The following is a 20744-nucleotide window of genomic DNA, read 5'->3' as shown; positions in this document are numbered from 1 at the left end:
AAATTTAAAAAAATAAATAAAAGAAAAAATAAATTTAGTACAATATACTCTAAACTCAAAAGTATTGATAATAAATGCTTACGATTAGAGACAAAAACAAAAATCCCTATTAAAAACAAAAAACAAGGTAGCCCTCAATATAAACTTATTAACATTAGTTTTAATAGTTTAATAAAAACATTGGTCTTGTAAACCAAAAATAAGATTAAGTCTTTTAAAACTTCAAGAGAAAAGAAATTACTTTATCATTAATCCCCAAAATTAATATTTTAATTAAACTACCTCCTGATATTATACAACTATTTTTATACACATCTACATTAATTTCAAGACTTATTTTTATTCAAATAAACCATCCTTTAGCTATAGGGTTAATATTATTAATCCAAACTTTACAAATTTGTTTATTAACAGGATTAATAGCAAAAAGATTTTGATTTTCTTATATTCTATTTCTAATCTTCCTGGGAGGAATACTAGTTTTATTTATTTATGTAACCTCTCTAGCTTCAAACGAAATATTTTCTTTATCTATAAAATTAACTACTATTTGTGTAATAGCTACAGCAACTCTTATACTAATCTCCGTATTTATAGATAAATCATCAACAACATGCTTTATACAAAATCTAGAAATACAACCGTTTAACCAAATAAAAAGTATTAAATCTACATAAACTATATAACTTCCCCACAAATATAATCACCATTCTATTAATAAACTACCTTTTAGTTACTTTAATTGCTGTAGTAAAAATTACTAAATTATTTTATGGTCCTCTTCGGCCAATAAACTAATGAACAAACCTTTACGAACCCAACACCCCTTATTTAAAATTGCAAATAATGCTTTAGTGGATCTACCAGCTCCTGTAAATATTTCAGCTTGATGAAATTTCGGCTCCCTACTAGGATTATGTTTAATTATTCAAATTATAACAGGATTATTCTTAGCTATACATTATACAGCTGATATTAATTTAGCTTTCAATAGAGTAAACCACATTTGTCGTGATGTAAATTATGGTTGATTATTACGAACCCTTCATGCTAATGGAGCATCATTTTTCTTTATTTGTATCTACCTACACGTTGGACGAGGTATTTATTACGGATCCTATTTATTCACACCTACTTGATTAGTAGGAGTACTAATTCTATTTTTAGTAATAGCAACAGCCTTTATAGGATATGTCTTACCTTGAGGACAAATATCATTCTGAGGGGCCACAGTTATTACTAACCTTTTATCAGCTATTCCATACTTAGGTATTGATTTAGTACAATGAGTATGGGGAGGATTCGCTGTTGACAACGCAACCCTTACTCGATTCTTCACCTTTCATTTTATTTTACCATTTATCGTACTAGCAATAACTTTAATTCATTTATTATTCTTACATCAAACAGGATCTAATAATCCAATTGGATTAAATTCTAATATTGATAAAATCCCCTTCCACCCATATTTCTCATTCAAGGATATCGTAGGATTCATCGTAATAATTGCAGCCCTTCTTCTTCTTACATTAATCAACCCTTACTTACTTGGAGACCCAGATAATTTCATCCCAGCAAATCCTTTAGTAACTCCAGTCCACATTCAACCCGAATGATACTTCCTTTTCGCTTATGCAATCTTACGTTCTATTCCTAACAAGCTTGGAGGAGTAATTGCATTAGTCTTATCAATTGCTATTTTAGCTATTTTGCCTTTTTATCATTTAAGAAAATTTCGGGGAATCCAATTCTATCCTATTAATAAAATCTTATTTTGATCTATAGTAGTGACAGTTATCCTATTAACATGAATTGGTGCTCGTCCAGTAGAAGATCCGTACGTCCTAGTAGGGCAAATTTTAACTATTATCTACTTCCTTTATTATATTATTAACCCACTAGTTAATAAATGATGAGATAATCTAATCAACTAGTTAATGAGCTTGAATAAGCATATGTTTTGAAAACATAAGATAGAAATCAAATTTTCTATTGACTTTACTAATTTTTATTAACCACATGTAACAAATTAATAATAGTTTAAATCCAATAATAAATAATAAAAAATTTAATGAAAAAGGTAAAAAACTCTTTCAAGCCAAATATATTAATTTATCATACCGAAACCGAGGTAAAGTACCACGAGCTCAAATAAATAAAAAAGAAATAAATGTTAACTTAACATAAAATATAATATTAAATAAATCACACCCTAAAAAAATTACACAAAACAATATTCTTATAAACAAAATACTAGCATATTCAGCCATAAAAATCAAAGCAAATCCCCCTCTTCTATATTCAATATTAAACCCAGATACTAATTCAGATTCTCCTTCAGCAAAATCAAAAGGAGTCCGATTAGTTTCTGCTAGACAAATACAAAACCAAACTAATCTAATAGGAAATAAAATAACCAAAAATCAAATTCTTTTTTGATAATAAAAAAAATCTAAAATATTATACCCCCCAATTAAAAAAACAAAAGACAATAAAACCAATGCTATACTAACTTCATAAGAAATTGTTTGAGCAACAGCCCGAAGTCCCCCTAATAAAGCATAGTTAGAATTAGAAGATCACCCAGCCACCATAACAGTATAAACACCTAAACTAGTACAACATAAAAAAAACAATAATCCTAAATTAAAAGAAAATACCTTTACAAATAAAGGAATACACAACCAAGCTACTAAAGAAAGAAATAAAGAAAAAATAGGAGAAAAATAATAAGAAATATAATTTGACAAAAGAGGATAAGTTTGTTCCTTAGTAAATAACTTAATCGCATCACAAAAGGGTTGAGGAATACCTATTAATCCAACCTTATTAGGTCCCTTACGAATTTGAATATAGCCTAATACTTTACGCTCCAAAAGAGTTAAAAAAGCAACTCTCACTAAAACACAGATTACTAAAATTAAGCTGCCAATAATTGATAAAATTAATTCTATAAAAAACAAGTACTATTTGTAATATAAACTACATAAATAAATTCTAAATTTATTGCACTAATCTGCCAAAATAGTTATTTAAATTAATCATATTCTAATTTTAAAATATAATTATTTTAATACCTGGTCCTTTCGTACTAAGGTATTACAACTTACTAAAGATAGAAACCAACCTGGCTTACGCCGGTCTGAACTCAGATCATGTAAGAATTTAAAAGTCGAACAGACTTAGCATTTAAGCGGCTACACCTAAAATTATATCTTAATCCAACATCGAGGTCGCAAACTTTTTTATCGATATGAACTCTCCAAAAAAATTACGCTGTTATCCCTAAAGTAACTTAATCTTATAATCACTACTAATGGATCAATAACTCATAAATTAATGATTTTTATAATTAAAAGTTCATTAAATTTTAACATCACCCCAACAAAATATTCTCCATTATAAAAATAAAATAAATCCAAAAAATTTAAATAAAAAAAAATATAAAGATTTATAGGGTCTTCTCGTCTTTTAATAATATTTTAGCTTTTTGACTAAAATATAAAATTCTATTATAAATTTATATGAAACAGCTTATACCTCGTCCAACCGTTCATACCAGCCTTCAATTAAAAGACTAATGATTATGCTACCTTTGCACAGTTAGAATACTGCGGCCATTTAAAAATTTCAGTGGGCAGGTCAGACTTTAAAAATAACTCAAAAAGACATGTTTTTGTTAAACAGGCGGGTAAAAAATTTGCCGAGTTCTTTATACAAACTTATCATACAAAATTACTTAAACATTAAATATACTAATTCTATCATTATTACTTTTTATAAATTATTAATAAAAAAATTTTTATAAATAAATTAAAATATAATAAATAATATAAACTATAAAATAATTTATAACAAACTTTATAATGATTGCTAATTCTAAGCATACATTTTATATTAAAATTATTAATTTTTAACAATTTATCTTAAAGCTTATCCCTTAAGATATTCAAATTAATAAATTTTTTAATTAAACAAATAACTAAAAAATTAAAAATTCGTAAATTAAATTTATTTCTAAAAAAACTAGATACCTTTATAAACGAATAACATTTCATTTCTAATAACTTATTTAAAATAATTTTGACACATTAACTTTCATAAATTATTAACTCTTATAAAATCGAGATTAATAAATAATTATTAATTATTTGATAAACCCTGATACACAAGGTACAATAAATAAAATTTTCTTTTAAAACAAAAATTTTTCAAAATATTTCAGTAATCTTTCACAATACTAATTAACTATTATTATTATTATTTTTTCATTAAAAATTACTAAAACATTAAATTATATAATTATTTTTAATAAATTAATTTTAAAACAAAAAAAATTAATAAACAAATATTGCTCAGTTTATATTGATTTGCACAAAAATCTTTTCAATGTAAATGAAACGCTTTACTAAATAAGCTTTAAACTGTCATTCTAGATACACCTTCCGGTACATCTACTATGTTACGACTTATCTTACCTTAATAGTAAGAGCGACGGGCGATGTGTGCATATTCTAGAGCTAAAATCAAATTCACAATCTTTAAAATTTTACTATCAAATCCACCTTCACTAAAAATATTTCATAATTAGATCCGTTTAAATATATTTATTGTAACCCATCTCTACTCAAATATAAGCTACACCTTGATCTGATATACATTCCTATTAAAATTATAGAAAATTATTATTCTAATAAAATATTCTGATAACGACGGTATATAAACTGAAAGACAAACTTAAGTAAGGTTCATCGTGGATTATCAATTACAGGACAGGTTCCTCTGAATAGACTAAAATACCGCCAAATTTTTTAAGTTTCAAGAACATAACTACTACTACCTTAGTGTTAACAATTACATTTTAAATAATAGGGTATCTAATCCTAGTTTATATCCAAAATTTACAAGCTTCAAAATCCTACAATTTAAAAATTACTAAATTTAAAATTTCACCTAATAAATTTAATTTTATTTTAAAATCAATCATCTTAACTCACACTGAACAAATTTTATTCGCATTATTTGTGTAACCGCGGCTGCTGGCACAAATTTAGCCAATACTTTATGAAATTACTATTTCCAAGTTTCCTTGATTAATAAAGCTATTTACTGAGATTATAATTAAAATTTATTTATTATTAAAATAAATAAAAATACACGCAAAAACTTACATATAAAATAAATCAATAATAAAATTCAAAGCTAAAATAAAACTTTAATATTAATTTATTAAAAAACTATACATATATTACCTAACAAACCATATTAAACCTTAATAACTAACTTAAAGTACAACTTTAATAAAGTAAAAATATACAAAAATAAAATAACTTAGTACTTCGGTCTGCATCAGTCATTACCCCCTAAGTAATTAACCGTTTTTCATTGTAAAAAATTAGATGAAAACAGCCTATTATAAAAAATTTCGTTTTCATTAAATTCAACTGGTAATAATTAATTGTTTATTATTAATTTAATAATAAAATATAATTATTACTTAATAACATAAAAAAATAAATTAATAATTGAAATAATAATTAAATAAGATAACAAAAAATTATCATATCTGTATAAAAAGATTTAGTAAATAATTAATTTTATACAAATTTTTTTTTTTTTTTTTTTAAATTATAAAATTTATAAAATATTAAAATTTAAAATAGATTTTCATTCAAAAATTTATTTTTATATAGTCTTAAAAATTTTAAAATATTAGTTAAAGATAAATTAACGATATACCAGTTAAGATTAATAAATATCTATATGTATATAAATATTTAATTAATTAATATATGCCTATTAATTATGTCAAAAAAAACCCTAGAATTCAGAGATCTATAACAATTAGATCAATTGATTAGTAGATAAAATCATCTGTAGTTAGACATTTGTATAAATAAATAATAAAAATAACTCTTTGTTATTCATCTATCTATTTATCTATGAGTTGTACTTTTAACTCTCGGAAATGTCTATATTGGAATTTACTGTTAACTACTAGTAAAAAATACAATTTAAATAAGTTTACTAATTTAACTTATTTAGATAAAATTAATTTATATATAATTATTTTATCTAACTTAATTAAAATTAACTATAGAAAAAAAAAAAAAAAAAAAATTAGATGAAAACAGCCTATTATAAATGAAATAAGCTGTTTTCATTGAATGAATTGCCTGACGAAAAGGGTTACCTTGATAGGGTAAATTATGTAATAATATTACATTCATTATATTTAATAGAATTAAACTATTTCTAAAAGTATCAAAAACTTTTGTGCATCATACACCAAAATATATCAATTATAAAAAGATAAGCTAATCAAGCTACTGGGTTCATACCCCATTTATAAAGGTCCTAATCCTTTTCTTTTTAATTTTTAATAATTCAGCTAAAATTATATTCTTCTTTATCTTAATTACAGGTACAATAATCACAGTATCATCTAATTCTTGATTGGGAGCTTGAATAGGTCTAGAAATTAATTTATTATCTTTTATCCCCCTAATAAATAGTAATAATTTAATATCTACAGAAGCCTCTCTTAAGTATTTCCTAACTCAAGCCTTAGCCTCAGCAGTATTATTATTTGCTATTATAATGAGATATTTAAACAATTTTCCTGTCACACAAGAAAATTCTTTATATAATGACTTAATTATTACATCATCACTATTATTAAAAAGAGGGGCAGCCCCCTTTCATTTCTGATTTCCAAATGTTATAGAAGGCTTATCGTGAATAAACGCTTTAACTTTAATAACCTGACAAAAAATTGCCCCTCTTATATTAATCTCCTACATTTCGCCAAACAATTTTATTCTTTTAGTAATCTTTACATCAACCATTGTAGGATCTTTAGGAGGATTAAATCAAACTTCCTTACGAAAGTTAATAGCCTTCTCCTCTATCAATCACCTAGGTTGAATATTAGCGGCTATACAAACTAGTGAATCCATATGATTAATTTATTTTTCATTTTATTCATTTTTATCCTTCAGTCTAACCTTCATATTCAACAATTTTAAAATATTCCACATCAATCAACTATTCGATTCATTTTTTAGATCAAAAATTTTAAAATTTATATTATTCCTTAATCTTCTATCCTTAGGTGGGCTACCTCCATTCATTGGGTTTCTACCTAAATGGTTGGTTATTCAGATATTAGTTCTAAAAAGACAATACATTTTAGTAACCATCATAACTGTAATAACTTTAATTACATTATTTTTTTATCTACGACTATGTTTTGCAGCTTTTATACTAAACTACTACGAAAATAATTGAACGGTAAATATATTCATCAACAATTTTTCTTTTAAAACTATACTTGTTTTATCTTTCATCTCTACATTTAGATTAGTACTAGTTTCCCTAGTCTACCTATTCTTGTAAATTTATAGAATAAGGCTTTAAGTTAAATAAACTAATAGCCTTCAAAGCTATAAATATAAGTATAGTCTTTTAAGCCTTAGTAAGTTTTTACTCCTTTAGAATTGCAGTCTAATGTCATTATTGACTATAAAGCCTTGATTAAAAAGAATAAATTCTTATAAATAGATTTACAGTCTATTGCCTAAACTTCAGCCATTTAATCGCGACAATGGCTATTTTCAACGAACCATAAAGATATCGGAACATTATATTTTATTTTCGGAGCTTGAGCAGGTATAGTGGGAACATCTCTTAGAATCTTAGTCCGGGCAGAACTGGGTCACCCAGGAGCTTTAATCGGAGATGATCAAATCTATAATGTCATCGTAACAGCTCATGCATTTGTTATGATTTTTTTCATAGTGATACCTATTATAATTGGAGGATTTGGAAATTGACTAGTACCCCTAATACTAGGAGCGCCAGATATAGCATTCCCTCGAATGAATAATATAAGATTTTGATTATTACCTCCCTCTCTTACATTACTTTTAGTGAGCAGTATAGTAGAAAACGGAGCTGGTACAGGTTGAACTGTTTATCCTCCCCTTTCATCAATTATCGCTCATGGTGGAGCCTCAGTTGATTTAGCTATTTTTTCTCTACATTTAGCTGGTATTTCATCAATTTTAGGGGCCGTAAATTTCATTACTACAGTAATTAATATGCGATCAACAGGAATCACATTTGACCGGATACCTTTATTCGTTTGAGCCGTAGTATTGACAGCTCTTCTTTTACTTCTATCTCTACCTGTATTAGCCGGAGCTATTACTATACTTTTAACAGACCGAAATTTAAACACCTCTTTCTTCGACCCGGCTGGTGGTGGAGACCCTATTTTATACCAACATTTATTTTGATTCTTTGGACACCCTGAAGTTTATATTTTAATTTTACCAGGATTCGGTATAATTTCTCATATTATTAGACAAGAATCGGGTAAAAAGGAAACATTTGGTTCCTTAGGGATAATTTACGCTATAATAGCAATTGGATTACTTGGATTTATTGTATGAGCCCACCATATATTTACAGTAGGTATAGATGTTGATACTCGAGCTTACTTCACTTCAGCTACAATAATTATTGCTGTTCCTACTGGAATTAAAATTTTCAGATGACTAGCCACTCTTCATGGAACACAATTAAATTATTCCCCAGCTATGCTATGAGCTTTAGGTTTTGTATTTTTATTCACAGTTGGGGGACTAACTGGAGTAGTATTAGCCAACTCTTCTGTTGATATTATTCTTCATGACACTTACTACGTAGTAGCTCATTTCCATTATGTTTTATCAATAGGAGCAGTATTTGCTATTATAGCTGGATTTGTACACTGATACCCATTATTTACTAGGTTAGTTTTAAACCCTAAGTGATTAAAAAGTCAATTTATTATTATATTTATTGGTGTAAACTTAACTTTCTTCCCTCAACACTTCTTAGGATTAGCGGGAATACCTCGACGTTACTCCGACTACCCAGATGCTTACACAACGTGAAACGTAGTTTCTACAATTGGTTCATCAATTTCTTTACTAGGAATTCTTTTCTTTTTATTTATTATTTGAGAAAGATTAGTTACTCAACGTCAAGTAATTTACCCAATGCAACTTAGTTCTTCAATTGAATGACTTCAAAATACACCACCTGCTGAACATAGTTATTCAGAATTACCTCTTTTAACTAATTTCTAATATGGCAGATTAGTGCAATGGATTTAAGCTCCATATATAAAGTATTTTACTTTTATTAGAAACTAATGACAACATGAGCTGCCCTTGGCCTTCAAGATAGTGCCTCTCCTCTTATAGAACAACTTACATTTTTTCATGATCATGCTCTTATAATTTTAGTAATAATTACAACTCTTGTAGGTTATTTAATATTTATATTGTTCTTCAATACTTACACAAACCGAAACCTCCTTCACGGTCAAACCATTGAAATAATTTGAACTATTCTTCCAGCAATTGTTCTGCTATTTATTGCTTTCCCCTCTCTACGCCTACTTTACTTATTGGATGAAATTAATGAACCTTCAGTAACTTTAAAGGCTATCGGACACCAATGATACTGAAGTTACGAATATTCAGATTTCATAAATGTAGAATTTGACTCATATATAATCCCTACTAATGAATTAGCTACAGATGGATTTCGTTTATTAGACGTAGATAACCGAGTAGTTTTACCTATAAATTCACAAATTCGAATTTTAGTGACAGCCGCAGATGTAATCCACTCTTGAACAATCCCATCGTTAGGAGTAAAAGTTGATGGAACTCCAGGTCGATTAAACCAAACTAATTTTTTAATAAACCGCCCAGGTTTATTCTATGGTCAATGTTCTGAAATTTGCGGAGCTAATCACAGTTTTATACCTATTGTAATCGAAAGAATCCCTGTTAATCATTTTATTAAATGAGTTACTAACAGAGCTAACTCATAATTTATCATTAGATGACTGAAAGCAAGTACTGGTCTCTTAAACCATTTTATAGTAAATTAGCACTTACTTCTAATGAAAAAAAATTAGTTAAAATATAACATTAGTATGTCAAACTGAAATTACTGAATTAATTAGTATTTTTTAATTCCACAAATAGCTCCTATCGGTTGATTAAGTTTATTTATTATCTTCTCAATTACTTTTATTTTGTTTAGTATAATAAATTATTATTCTGTACTTCCACAAACCCCTAAATCTCAAATCTCAAAGAAGTATTCATCTACACCCCTTAACTGAAAATGATAACAAATTTATTCTCTGTATTCGATCCCTCATCAAGCATTTTCAATTTATCATTAAATTGAATAAGAACATTCCTAGGATTATTGTTAATCCCATCAGCTTACTGATTAATACCATCACGATGACATATTTTTTGAAATTCTATTTTACTAACACTACATAAGGAATTCAAAACCTTACTAGGTCCCTCAGGTCATTCAGGTTCAACCTTCATTTTCGTTTCATTATTTTCTCTAATTCTATTTAATAATTTTATAGGTTTATTCCCTTATATCTTCACAAGTACAAGTCATTTAACATTGACCCTTACCTTGGCTCTTCCTCTATGATTATGTTTTATATTATACGGATGAATTAACCACACTCAACACATATTCGCCCATCTAGTGCCTCAAGGAACTCCAGCAGTACTAATACCATTCATGGTATGTATTGAAACTATTAGTAATATTATTCGGCCAGGAACTTTAGCTGTTCGACTAGCGGCTAATATAATCGCAGGACACTTATTATTAACCCTATTGGGAAATACTGGCCCTTCGTTATCTTACATTATTGTATCCTTTTTATTAATTGGACAAATTGCTTTATTAGTACTTGAATCAGCTGTAGCTATTATTCAGTCATATGTATTTGCTGTTTTAAGTACTTTATACTCTAGTGAAGTAAATTAATGTCAACACACTCAAATCACCCATTCCATTTAGTAGATTATAGCCCATGACCTTTAACAGGAGCTATCGGAGCTATAACATCAGTATCAGGTTTAGTTAAATGATTCCACCAATACGACATTTCGCTATTTCTATTAGGAAATGTAATTACTATCCTAACAGTCTATCAATGATGACGAGACGTCTCACGAGAAGGAACATTTCAAGGATTACATACCCTACCAGTTACATTAGGTCTTCGATGAGGAATAATTTTATTTATTTTATCAGAAGTCTTATTCTTTGTATCCTTCTTTTGAGCATTTTTCCATAGCAGACTATCACCTGCCATCGAATTAGGTGCTTCATGACCCCCTGCTGGTATTCAACCATTCAATCCATTCCAAATTCCTTTGTTAAATACAGCAATTCTTTTATCATCTGGAGTTACAGTAACTTGAGCTCACCATAGATTAATAGAGGGTAATCATTCTCAAGCCACACAAGGATTATTTTTTACAGTTTTATTAGGAGTTTACTTCACTATCCTACAAGCCTATGAATATATCGAAGCACCTTTTACTATTGCAGATTCAGTTTACGGTTCTACATTCTTTATAGCAACAGGCTTCCATGGAATTCACGTATTAATTGGGACAACTTTCCTTTTAGTCTGTTTAATCCGACATTTAAATAATCATTTTTCTAAAACTCATCATTTCGGATTTGAAGCAGCCGCATGATACTGACATTTCGTTGATATTGTATGATTATTCCTCTATATCTCAATTTATTGATGAGGAGGTTAATTAATTATCTGTATAGTATATAAGTATATTTGACTTCCAATCATAAGGTCTACTAATCAGTAGTATAGATAATCTTTTCAATCATTATTATAGGGTTAATTCTAATAACAATCACCAGAATTGTAATAATTTTAGCTTCAGTACTTTCAAAAAAAGCTCTTACAGATCGAGAAAAATGTTCTCCATTTGAATGTGGGTTTGATCCAAAGTCATCTTCACGCCTACCTTTTTCACTTCGATTCTTCCTAATCACTATTATTTTTCTAATTTTCGATGTAGAAATTGCTCTTATTTTACCTATAGTTCTAATTATCTCTACTTCAGACATCTTCATATGAACAATTACCTCAATTATTTTCATTATTATTCTAATTATTGGATTATATCATGAATGAAATCAAGGAATATTAAACTGATCAAACTAAACCTAGGGTTGTAGTTAATTATAACATTTGATTTGCATTCAAAAAGTATTGATATTCTCAATCTACCTTAAACAGAATATGAAGCGATTTATTGCAATTAGTTTCGACCTAATCTTAGGTATTTAATACCCTTATTCTCTAAATGTATAAAATTAATTATTTACTAAATCTTTTTAATTGAAGCCAAAAAGAGGCTTATCACTGTTAATGATAGAATTGAGGTTATTCTCCAATTAAGGAAGTATGACGTTCAAGAAAAAGCTGCTAACTTTTATCTTTTAATGGTTAAACTCCATTTGTACTTCTGTTTATATAGTTTAGCAAAAACATTACATTTTCATTGTAAAAACAAAATTTTACTATTTTTATAAATTACTAAAACTAATTCACTATATCCAAAAATTACATAATTACCCTAACATCTTCAGTGTTATGCTCTACATTTAAGCTATTTGAATAAAATATTAAAAAGAAAGAAAACAAGAAAGTAATTCATAAAACAAATAATAAAAGATAAATCTTCAAATTATTATTATGTATAACAAATATATGCTGAGAATATTTCCCTAATTCATTATATAAATTTTGACCCCCTAAAAATTCTGATCAACCCTGATCAAAAGATTTGCATACTCTTCCTCCTAAAATCAAAGGATAATTAATAATCCCATACGTAGAAATATAAGGTATAAATCATATAGAACCAAAAAAATAACTGCTAACATAATTACTTAAAGATTTATTAAAATAAAATAGAGAAACATTTGAAATTAAATAGCCTAATACACCTCCCACAATACAAACAAACAAAGTTAACAACTTCAAATAACTAGGCAAACAAATTATATATGGTGTAGGAAAAATCAATCAACTTAACATACTACCTCCCACAATTCTCATTACTAGTAAACCTCTCATCCCACGAAGCATAATTCATCCCTCATCTCTTAACATATTTAAAGAACCACAATTTAATTCACCTGTTATTGAATAATAGACCAATCGAAAAGAATAGCAAACAGTTAAACCAGTAGAAAAAAAATATAGAAAGAAAGAAAATAGATTAATATAACTTAAAGAAACAGTCTCAAGAATTATGTCCTTAGAATAAAACCCAGCTAAAAAAGGCATACCACACAACGCTAAATTAGCAACATTAAAACAACCAGATGTTAATGGTATATAAATACCAAGCCCTCCTATCAAACGAATATCTTGAGAATTATTCATATTATGAATAATAGCTCCAGCACATATAAATAAAAGAGCCTTAAATAAAGCATGAGTTAACAAATGAAAAAAAGCTAATTTATAAAATCCTATAGATAAAATTCTTATTATTAATCCTAATTGTCTTAAAGTAGATAGAGCAATAATCTTTTTTAGGTCAAATTCAAAATTAGCCCCCAATCCAGCTATAAATATAGTCAAACCAGATAATAATAATAATAAATCCCCTAATCATCTACCTCTCAACAAAATATTAAATCGAATTAATAAATAAACCCCAGCAGTCACCAAAGTAGAAGAATGAACTAAAGCAGAAACTGGTGTAGGAGCCGCTATAGCAGCAGGTAATCAAGATGAAAATGGAATCTGAGCACTCTTAGTTATAGCAGCTAATATAATCAAAGCCCCAATAATTTCCATTTCTACTCTATTTTTCATAACTTCTAAATAAAAAATATAGTTTCAACTCCCGTAATTTAACATTCAAGCAATAGCTAATAAAAATGCGACATCCCCAATCCGATTGGATAAAGCTGTCAATATACCAGCATTATATGACTTAACATTTTGAAAATAAATAACTAAACAATAAGATACTAACCCTAACCCATCTCATCCTAATAAAATTCTAATCAAATTTGGACTAATAATTAATAATATTATAGATATAACAAATATAAGAACTAATATAATAAAACGATTAATATTTAAATCACCTCTCATATACTCCTTTCTATAATAAATAACTAAAGAAGCAATTAATAGCACAAAAGATATAAATAATAAACTTATTCAATCAAATAAAAAGGTTATTACAATTCTAGTTGAATTTAAACTTACAACTTCTCACTCCAAAAAGATAGTATAATCATTTATTAAAAATAACAAACTAGACAAAAAAAAATTGATTCTAATAGAAATTAAAACCAAAAATCTAATTCTACAAATTGATAAATATTTCACGATCTAAAATGACTAACTCATATCATTGACACCACAAATCAATATTTTAAATAAACTATTTAGATTAATTAAAGTCAAAATAAACAAATATCTCTCTTTAAAATTAATAAATTTAAAGGAAACCAATGAAGAAATAATAACAAATATTCCCGAATCTTACCCCCTCTAAATGAATATACGCCAGAAAATACCTTACCATGTTGACTATAAGCATATAAATATAATGTATATGCAGCTCTAAAAAAAGATAGTAAAGATAAAGAAATTATAGTAACTCAAGATCAACTAACAATTCTATTCAATAAAGAAATTTCACCTAATAAATTCAACGAAGGAGGGGCCGCTATGTTACAAGCTCTTAGTAAAAATCACCATAATGTTATAGAAGGTATAAAATTTAATAACCCCTTATTAATTAATAAACTTCGACTCCCTAACCGTTCATAAGTAATATTGGCCAAACAAAACAACCCTGAAGAACATAATCCATGAGCAATTATCAAAGTATAAGATCCACAAAGACCTCAATAAGTTAAAGTTATAAGACCCCCTAATACAATACCTATATGAGCTACAGAAGAATAAGCAATAAGAGCCTTTAAATCAGTTTGACGTAAACAAACCAAACTAATCAATACCCCCCCTACTAATCTAATACTGACTCAAATATAATTATATTTAATGCCTCTCATTTGTATAAAAGAAAACACCCGTAATAGCCCATATCCTCCTAACTTCAATATAATGCCAGCTAAAATTATTGACCCTGAAACTGGAGCCTCTACATGAGCTTTAGGTAGCCATAAATGAACCAAAAATATTGGTATCTTAACTAAAAAGGCTAAAATTAAACTTAAATACAACAAATCATAATTAAATATATAATTACCCAATAAATAAAAATTTATAGTATTTAAAGTATTATATAAATAAAAAATCCCAACCAATATAGGTAAAGAAACTAATAAAGTGTAAAATAATAAATAAACACCAGCCTGTAAACGTTCTGGTTGATATCCTCATCCTAAAATTAAAAATAAAGTAGGAATTAAACTACTTTCAAAAAATAAATAAAATATAAATAAATTTATACTTCTAAAAGTCAAAACTAAAAAAATCAATAAAATTAATACATTAAACAAAAATAATCTTTTATAATTATTATATTTATTAACAGACTCACTAGCTGTCAACATTAATGTACAAATTCAAAAACTTAATAAAATTAATCCATAAGAAATTACATCAAATCCTAAAAAATAAGAAATATTTACAAAATAATTAGTACAATAATTTAATATAATGAAAATAAAAGTAACAACAAATAATAAATTTTGTACCATTCAAAACAACCCATTAATAAAACAAATAGGACTAATAAAAAGTATTATAAAAATTAATTTTAACATTGTAAAATATTAAATGATTGAAAATAATCATTTCCATGAGTACGAATTATAGAAACTAAAATAGAAAGGCCTAAAGCACCTTCACACACTCTAAAGGTCAGAAATATTATACTAAAAAATCTTCTATAATCTATCAAATTTAAAAAAATAAATAAAAGAAAAAATAAATTTAGTACAATATACTCTAAACTCAAAAGTATTGATAATAAATGCTTACGATTAGAGACAAAAACAAAAATCCCTATTAAAAACAAAAAACAAGGTAGCCCTCAATATAAACTTATTAACATTAGTTTTAATAGTTTAATAAAAACATTGGTCTTGTAAACCAAAAATAAGATTAAGTCTTTTAAAACTTCAAGAGAAAAGAAATTACTTTATCATTAATCCCCAAAATTAATATTTTAATTAAACTACCTCCTGATATTATACAACTATTTTTATACACATCTACATTAATTTCAAGACTTATTTTTATTCAAATAAACCATCCTTTAGCTATAGGGTTAATATTATTAATCCAAACTTTACAAATTTGTTTATTAACAGGATTAATAGCAAAAAGATTTTGATTTTCTTATATTCTATTTCTAATCTTCCTGGGAGGAATACTAGTTTTATTTATTTATGTAACCTCTCTAGCTTCAAACGAAATATTTTCTTTATCTATAAAATTAACTACTATTTGTGTAATAGCTACAGCAACTCTTATACTAATCTCCGTATTTATAGATAAATCATCAACAACATGCTTTATACAAAATCTAGAAATACAACCGTTTAACCAAATAAAAAGTATTCTTCCAGAAAACGCTCTAAATCTACATAAACTATATAACTTCCCCACAAATATAATCACCATTCTATTAATAAACTACCTTTTAGTTACTTTAATTGCTGTAGTAAAAATTACTAAATTATTTTATGGTCCTCTTCGGCCAATAAACTAATGAACAAACCTTTACGAACCCAACACCCCTTATTTAAAATTGCAAATAATGCTTTAGTGGATCTACCAGCTCCTGTAAATATTTCAGCTTGATGAAATTTCGGCTCCCTACTAGGATTATGTTTAATTATTCAAATTATAACAGGATTATTCTTAGCTATACATTATACAGCTGATATTAATTTAGCTTTCAATAGAGTAAACCACATTTGTCGTGATGTAAATTATGGTTGATTATTACGAACCCTTCATGCTAATGGAGCATCATTTTTCTTTATTTGTATCTACCTACACGTTGGACGAGGTATTTATTACGGATCCTATTTATTCACACCTACTTGATTAGTAGGAGTACTAATTCTATTTTTAGTAATAGCAACAGCCTTTATAGGATATGTCTTACCTTGAGGACAAATATCATTCTGAGGGGCCACAGTTATTACTAACCTTTTATCAGCTATTCCATACTTAGGTATTGATTTAGTACAATGAGTATGGGGAGGATTCGCTGTTGACAACGCAACCCTTACTCGATTCTTCACCTTTCATTTTATTTTACCATTTATCGTACTAGCAATAACTTTAATTCATTTATTATTCTTACATCAAACAGGATCTAATAATCCAATTGGATTAAATTCTAATATTGATAAAATCCCCTTCCACCCATATTTCTCATTCAAGGATATCGTAGGATTCATCGTAATAATTGCAGCCCTTCTTCTTCTTACATTAATCAACCCTTACTTACTTGGAGACCCAGATAATTTCATCCCAGCAAATCCTTTAGTAACTCCAGTCCACATTCAACCCGAATGATACTTCCTTTTCGCTTATGCAATCTTACGTTCTATTCCTAACAAGCTTGGAGGAGTAATTGCATTAGTCTTATCAATTGCTATTTTAGCTATTTTGCCTTTTTATCATTTAAGAAAATTTCGGGGAATCCAATTCTATCCTATTAATAAAATCTTATTTTGATCTATAGTAGTGACAGTTATCCTATTAACATGAATTGGTGCTCGTCCAGTAGAAGATCCGTACGTCCTAGTAGGGCAAATTTTAACTATTATCTACTTCCTTTATTATATTATTAACCCACTAGTTAATAAATGATGAGATAATCTAATCAACTAGTTAATGAGCTTGAATAAGCATATGTTTTGAAAACATAAGATAGAAATCAAATTTTCTATTGACTTTACTAATTTTTATTAACCACATGTAACAAATTAATAATAGTTTAAATCCAATAATAAATAATAAAAAATTTAATGAAAAAGGTAAAAAACTCTTTCAAGCCAAATATATTAATTTATCATACCGAAACCGAGGTAAAGTACCACGAGCTCAAATAAATAAAAAAGAAATAAATGTTAACTTAACATAAAATATAATATTAAATAAATCACACCCTAAAAAAATTACACAAAACAATATTCTTATAAACAAAATACTAGCATATTCAGCCATAAAAATCAAAGCAAATCCCCCTCTTCTATATTCAATATTAAACCCAGATACTAATTCAGATTCTCCTTCAGCAAAATCAAAAGGAGTCCGATTAGTTTCTGCTAGACAAATACAAAACCAAACTAATCTAATAGGAAATAAAATAACCAAAAATCAAATTCTTTTTTGATAATAAAAAAAATCTAAAATATTATACCCCCCAATTAAAAAAACAAAAGACAATAAAACCAATGCTATACTAACTTCATAAGAAATTGTTTGAGCAACAGCCCGAAGTCCCCCTAATAAAGCATAGTTAGAATTAGAAGATCACCCAGCCACCATAACAGTATAAACACCTAAACTAGTACAACATAAAAAAAACAATAATCCTAAATTAAAAGAAAATACCTTTACAAATAAAGGAATACACAACCAAGCTACTAAAGAAAGAAATAAAGAAAAAATAGGAGAAAAATAATAAGAAATATAATTTGACAAAAGAGGATAAGTTTGTTCCTTAGTAAATAACTTAATCGCATCACAAAAGGGTTGAGGAATACCTATTAATCCAACCTTATTAGGTCCCTTACGAATTTGAATATAGCCTAATACTTTACGCTCCAAAAGAGTTAAAAAAGCAACTCTCACTAAAACACAGATTACTAAAATTAAGCTGCCAATAATTGATAAAATTAATTCTATAAAAAACAAGTACTATTTGTAATATAAATTACATAAATAAATTCTAAATTTATTGCACTAATCTGCCAAAATAGTTATTTAAATTAATCATATTCTAATTTTAAAATATAATTATTTTAATACCTGGTCCTTTCGTACTAAGGTATTACAACTTACTAAAGATAGAAACCAACCTGGCTTACGCCGGTCTGAACTCAGATCATGTAAGAATTTAAAAGTCGAACAGACTTAGCATTTAAGCGGCTACACCTAAAATTATATCTTAATCCAACATCGAGGTCGCAAACTTTTTTATCGATATGAACTCTCCAAAAAAATTACGCTGTTATCCCTAAAGTAACTTAATCTTATAATCACTACTAATGGATCAATAACTCATAAATTAATGATTTTTATAATTAAAAGTTCATTAAATTTTAACATCACCCCAACAAAATATTCTCCATTATAAAAATAAAATAAATCCAAAAAATTTAAATAAAAAAAAATATAAAGATTTATAGGGTCTTCTCGTCTTTTAATAATATTTTAGCTTTTTGACTAAAATATAAAATTCTATTATAAATTTATATGAAACAGCTTATACCTCGTCCAACCGTTCATACCAGCCTTCAATTAAAAGACTAATGATTATGCTACCTTTGCACAGTTAGAATACTGCGGCCATTTAAAAATTTCAGTGGGCAGGTCAGACTTTAAAAATAACTCAAAAAGACATGTTTTTGTTAAACAGGCGGGTAAAAAATTTGCCGAGTTCTTTATACAAACTTATCATACAAAATTACTTAAACATTAAATATACTAATTCTATCATTATTACTTTTTATAAATTATTAATAAAAAAATTTTTATAAATAAATTAAAATATAATAAATAATATAAACTATAAAATAATTTATAACAAACTTTATAATGATTGCTAATTCTAAGCATACATTTTATATTAAAATTATTAATTTTTAACAATTTATCTTAAAGCTTATCCCTTAAGATATTCAAATTAATAAATTTTTTAATTAAACAAATAACTAAAAAATTAAAAATTCGTAAATTAAATTTATTTCTAAAAAAACTAGATACCTTTATAAACGAATAACATTTCATTTCTAATAACTTATTTAAAATAATTTTGACACATTAACTTTCATAAATTATTAACTCTTATAAAATCGAGATTAATAAATAATTATTAATTATTTGATAAACCCTGATACACAAGGTACAATAAATAAAATTTTCTTTTAAAACAAAAATTTTTCAAAATATTTCAGTAATCTTTCACAATACTAATTAACTATTATTATTATTATTTTTTCATTAAAAATTACTAAAACATTAAATTATATAATTATTTTTAATAAATTAATTTTAAAACAAAAAAAATTAATAAACAAATATTGCTCAGTTTATATTGATTTGCACAAAAATCTTTTCAATGTAAATGAAACGCTTTACTAAATAAGCTTTAAACTGTCATTCTAGATACACCTTCCGGTACATCTACTATGTTACGACTTATCTTACCTTAATAGTAAGAGCGACGGGCGATGTGTGCATATTCTAGAGCTAAAATCAAATTCACAATCTTTAAAATTTTACTATCAAATCCACCTTCACTAAAAATATTTCATAATTAGATCCGTTTAAATATATTTATTGTAACCCATCTCTACTCAAATATAAGCTACACCTTGATCTGATATACATTCCTATTAAAATTATAGAAAATTATTATTCTAATAAAATATTCTGATAACGACGGTATATAAACTGAAAGACAAACTTAAGTAAGGTTCATCGTGGATTATCAATTACAGGACAGGTTCCTCTGAATAGACTAAAATACCGCCAAATTTTTTAAGTTTCAAGAACATAACTACTACTACCTTAGTGTTAACAATTACATTTTAAATAATAGGGTATCTAATCCTAGTTTATATCCAAAATTTACAAG

General features: G+C 26.7%; 8 pseudogenes; 6 read left to right on the top strand and 2 right to left on the bottom strand.

Annotated features, from left to right (window-relative positions):
* The first annotated feature begins 218 nt into the window (after positions 1-218).
* On the top strand, positions 219-1933 carry LOC128923165 (NADH-ubiquinone oxidoreductase chain 6-like; annotated as a pseudogene).
* On the bottom strand, positions 1174-3557 carry LOC128922982 (NADH-ubiquinone oxidoreductase chain 1-like; annotated as a pseudogene).
* Positions 3558-5968: 2411 nt separating this feature from the next.
* LOC128922981 (NADH-ubiquinone oxidoreductase chain 2-like) lies at positions 5969-9897 on the top strand (annotated as a pseudogene).
* Positions 7881-9897, top strand: LOC128923160 (cytochrome c oxidase subunit 1-like; annotated as a pseudogene).
* LOC128923163 (cytochrome c oxidase subunit 2-like) lies at positions 9203-9897 on the top strand (annotated as a pseudogene).
* A 971-nt stretch (positions 9898-10868) lies between these two features.
* On the top strand, positions 10869-11664 carry LOC128923162 (cytochrome c oxidase subunit 3-like; annotated as a pseudogene).
* Positions 11665-12539: 875 nt separating this feature from the next.
* On the bottom strand, positions 12540-19393 carry LOC128922980 (NADH-ubiquinone oxidoreductase chain 1-like; annotated as a pseudogene).
* LOC128923164 (NADH-ubiquinone oxidoreductase chain 6-like) lies at positions 16038-19596 on the top strand (annotated as a pseudogene).
* The last annotated feature ends 1148 nt before the right edge of the window (positions 19597-20744 follow it).

This window comes from Zeugodacus cucurbitae, chromosome X (assembly GCF_028554725.1).
Source record: "Zeugodacus cucurbitae isolate PBARC_wt_2022May chromosome X, idZeuCucr1.2, whole genome shotgun sequence".
NCBI classification, from domain to species: domain Eukaryota; kingdom Metazoa; phylum Arthropoda; class Insecta; order Diptera; family Tephritidae; genus Zeugodacus; species Zeugodacus cucurbitae.
The sequence above is the reverse complement of the archived record's forward strand: the minus strand, read 5'-3'. Positions and strand labels throughout refer to the sequence as shown.